The following is a 5059-nucleotide window of genomic DNA, read 5'->3' as shown; positions in this document are numbered from 1 at the left end:
TAATATATAATATAATAATATATATAAATATAAATATATAAAAATAATATAAATATATAAATAATATATTTATATTATTAAGGAAAAAAAATTTTTTATATTATTTTTATAAAAAATACATAAGAAGATAATCGAATACGGAAATAAATATTTATAAAACAAGTTTATTAAAAATATTTTACTTACGATAAATATTTCTTTTCGAATAGGCTTAATTTTCATTTTCCTCAATGTATTTTCATTATTTATGAGTGGAAAAAAAGAATGGGCTATTATTATAGCCTGCTGATGTTATATTTGCGTTTTTGAGTTTTTTTCGATACATGGCACGTTTTACATGAATGATTAAATTTTCATCATTGACCAATCCATTCGACATTTGATGATAAATGAATACATTGAATAATATTATATAACAGTCATATGGATAAATCATTCAATATATTAGTAACATCTGCATACATAGTTTTCAATATTAATAATATTAAAAGTTTTTCATTATTATTTTGAAAATCAATAAATTCTAAACTAAAATTTTATTTGTTATATTTATTCTTTCTCCCCTTTTTTTTTCCAAATATTATGTTGATTCACCATTGGATATCATATGGAACTATAACTTAAATAATATATATTTTTAAAAAAAAAAATTAATTAATTTTTAATTTCTATATTTTTACTTAATTATTTATCTTTTTTCTTTTTTTGATTAATTATTTTTAAAAGAAAAATTCTATTTTTCTTTTGAAAATAATTCTTTGAATTTTTTAAACAATAATTTATCATCATTTATTTTTATCAACATTTATTTATTATAAAAATATTAGGATATGAAAATTTTAATTAATTAATTAATTTTATTAAAAAATCTTTGTCAATATTTATTTATTTAAAAAATTATAAAGATATAATAACATTAAAAAGATAATTTTAATAGTATTCTATTTAACAATTTCGTGAAATATTGCGAAATATAATTTCTTTCGTTCAATACGGCTTGCATGATAAAAATTTTTTCTTTGCATTGAATGATGTTTGCGGAACAACATGTTTAGTTTACTAATATTTTAATAATTATTTCATCGCGTGATTGTCATTCATAAGCAGAGGCCGCTGAAATCAGTGTCAAACTTCTAAGTCGGTATGACAGTCAAGTTTGGTTTCGAAAGAATTTAAAATGATTAATCTATCCTTATATCTGATCACTATAACTTTAGTCATTATAATTTCGGTTATCTAAAAATTGCTTCATATTTTAATTTCGTCTAAGTTTTTTGTAAATAAATACTAAAAATCATATGTGTAAATAGAAAAGACTCGTTTTTTAATTATTAGAATAAACATGTGTGTGTGTGTGCGTGCGTGTGTGTGTAATAATAGTAATAGTAGTAGTAGTAGAAGAAAGTTTAAATATATATTTGTCAATATATGTTCAGTATCATTTATTTAAGATTTCAATGAAAGTATCGACTCAATATAAAAATATTTACCATTTCAATAAATATATATATTTATTAATACATATTTATTAATACATATTTATTAATACATATATATACATATTTATTAGTAATTAGTTGAAACAATACATACATTTGTTATAACAGATTAGTAAAATTATTAATTAAATTTAAAATAAATTGAATGACATTTTTAAAATTACTGAGATAATAGGATAGATTTTTTTTTGATTATTAATAAGGCATGATTATTGAACTAGCAATATATTATATACTACAAAACGATTATTTTTATGAAAAATATACGCTTTTGATCAACATAAAATTTAAAAGACAGAAAGAAAAAGAGATTCTAAATCTAAAATTTTAATAACATTATTTATTTCCAAAATATTAATAACTTTTGGTATATTGAATTCTGTCTATACACCTAATTAATATAATTATTTTTAGTAGCAATTTACATTCAAATGACGAATAGCAGACATAATAGCTATAATGATCTCAATATCTATAAGGTGTCTCGTATAAAATATAAGCGACACCGATAATTCTAACTTATTGGTGATTGGGAAATCAAATATTTTTTTATCTCTATATAATATTATTTTCCTAATCATAAATGTTTGCTACATAATAAAAAAATCCATAGCAAGTTGGAAAGTTCTATGAATTCTTTAAATCCGAAAAATTTCAGAATAGAAAATTAAAATATAAAAAAATTCTTAGATCAAAATTAATACATGACCGAAATTAAATTATTACAATGATTGATAGCAATATTAGATATTAAGTGAAAGATTGATCATTACAACATTCATTATAATTTTGATTGGTTAAAGATTATATTATATTTTATTTCAATATTTCATGGATTTGAAAGAATATCCAAATTTGCTCTAGATATTATAATGATTAATAAATAATTAGTTCACATTATTTAAATATTAAATATGTTATTAATTTGATTATTATGATATATTATTGATTTGAAGTAATGATTGTATGCTAATACACAATATTATGCGCATATAGACAAAATTCAATATAACAATAGCAATTTTTTGCAAATATTTTGAAAACTAAAATCGAATGGCAATTATATGTATAAGAATGTTTTACAACATATTGAAAAATCATTGGTAAGTTTCGTTTTCTAGATAATTATACAATTTTTTTAGAAAATTTTTTGAAATTAATTTTAATTGATCAAAAATTATAATTGATCAATCTGTTGATTAGTTCTCATTTTATTATTGATCTTAATAAGTTCAAAATATATTAAAATATTTTGAACGTTTTGCTTTATATATAACCATGATCAACTTTAATTTTCGAATTATTCATAAAAAATTTTAGTATTATATTATTAAATTCTTCTTATTAAATTTTACTTATATATAATTCCGTGATAATGTTCATCATACAAGTTCATAATTAAAGGCAACTAATAATCATATAATGAATAAAAAATCAGTAAAAAATCAGAATTTCTTATTAATTTGAATGTTTTTTAAAATTTTCTTTATGGCGTATATATAAGGTGTCTGAAAAGATTAAGATAAAAACTTGTTATATGTTAATAAATGGGTAAAAAAAATTGATATAAAATTATATCTGGAAATTTTTTATTAAAGAATTATAAGCATATAGAAATTTTTATTGTTTTGATTACAATAAAATTTCTTTTTTCTGTACAATTTCATTTGTTAAAAGATTATCAAACTTTTTCTTTCTTACAATAGAATATTCTTTCTATTGTAGAAATAATAGTAAATTTTGAATATACTTCCAAAATTGGTCTTCTATTTTTATTTATTTTTATAGGCCAACTATCATAATTAATATAAATGGAAATTCAAAGAAATTGCTAAAAGACTAATTGATTAATCTCAATATAAAAATTTTTTATTAAATTATGATTTATGTATGTAGTTATATAATTTATGATAAACAATTAATACATGTTGCTAAAGTTTTGTTATTTATTGAAATGATTACACATAAATTCATTGCATTTATTCATATGTATATATATTATTAAAATATAATTTTAATTATATTATTTAAGATATAATATATAGATATATATATATAAGCATTATAAATTATATATATTATATACATATAAGCAATATACAATAATCTTTCAAAATAATATATTATGAATGAATAAAATTATATAATATAATATTTTTAAGAATTTTTATTTACATATATCTAAATATTTGTGTCATATTTTTAAAAATTTTTATTCAAATATTTATATATTTATAATCTATAATATCTATATAATATATCTAAATTTGTATCAAATATAAGTAAAAAACATCTTAACATTTTTTTTAAAAAAATAAAAATATTTTTATTAAATTATTATTACTATTACTATATTTTGAAATATATTTTATAAAATCTTTATTTTATTTATCTTTAATAACAAAGCAAACAGTTGTTTTGTGTCCCTGAAATTGTAGTAATTACCCGGAAGAGAGAGTTTACAAAATGTTTCCTGTTATTATTCTTTCATATCTCATTTCCGTCTTTCATTGTTTTAATATTTTGATATATTATGCGTCTCTTTGATATCATTTTGATCAGATCTTTTTTATATTATTTTTTTTATAATATTTTCACCTATCTTTCATACTTTTATTATATATTTATTTTTATATTTTCTTCAGAGAAAAGAAGAAGTATGAAGTATTTTTTCTCAAAGGAGTATGATATATTGATTTTATTTTTTTTTCTTCTTTTTTTTAAGTTATTGTTTACAAATATCTAACGATCGACAAATACAAAAATTTGTTTAATAATAATTCAATAAATTTATAATAAATTATATTTGTATTTTAATTTTGAACAAATCGATAATATATATCATGAAGTCAAGATCAAGTGTAGTTCAATGCATTTTAAATATACATACTCTTAGAGAAGGGAGCAATTCGCGGCCATCGGTGTGGTCAATCAGTTATTAGCGAACTCGGGGCTCTCTCACCATTCACATAGTGCACCTAAATATAGAGTGACACTGTGGCACTAATTTGTTGAATGAAACGATAGGTGTGTTGGTGCCTAGGGGACTGAACGCCATTGTGGGGTAGATCTGTAGGGCACAGTAGAAATCTCAACACTCACCGTTTGTAAACGCGATTTGTGAACGTAACGACACGGGCCGACACACGACACGCTTCGATAATTTTTTTTACTTACGACTGCTTTACGACTGCTATTGATTAATATCTAGTGAAAATCTTATTTAAATCTGTTCGTGAAATTGTGCACGTATGTACATTGTTTGAATTGTATGACAAGAAAAAAGTAAGATATTTTGATCTTTTTCTGTAAAATATTGTGATCATTTGATAGAGTAGATAGATAAGATATTATTTACTCATTGTTAATAGTTACATTATTGTCAATGGTTCATATGTATAAAATTATTATATTCTTCAATTAAAATTTTACGAATAATTTTTTTCTATTTTAGAAATTTTTATATTCCCTTTTTTCTGTCTTATTATTCATAAAAAAAGTATTTTATAAAAAAAAAATATATATATATATATGTAACATAGAATTGAAATAAAATTTCT

General features: G+C 19.9%; 1 protein-coding gene across 2 annotated transcripts in view; it reads left to right on the top strand.

Annotated features, from left to right (window-relative positions):
• The first annotated feature begins 4529 nt into the window (after positions 1 to 4529).
• LOC102679381 (sodium- and chloride-dependent GABA transporter 1-like) overlaps positions 4530 to 5059 on the top strand; it is a 5701-nt gene continuing 5171 nt past the window's right edge. The window contains exon 1 of one of the 2 annotated variants that reach the window (XM_006618803.2): positions 4530 to 4784. The gene's annotated coding sequence lies outside the window, so the exon portion shown is untranslated. The remainder of the gene's footprint in view (positions 4785 to 5059) is intronic. The other variant, XM_006618802.2, reaches the window with a different exon arrangement.

This window comes from Apis dorsata, unplaced genomic scaffold (genome assembly GCF_000469605.1).
Source record: "Apis dorsata unplaced genomic scaffold, Apis dorsata 1.3 scaffold_376, whole genome shotgun sequence".
Taxonomy (NCBI): domain Eukaryota; kingdom Metazoa; phylum Arthropoda; class Insecta; order Hymenoptera; family Apidae; genus Apis; species Apis dorsata.
This window is presented reverse-complemented; position numbering and strand designations above follow the sequence as displayed.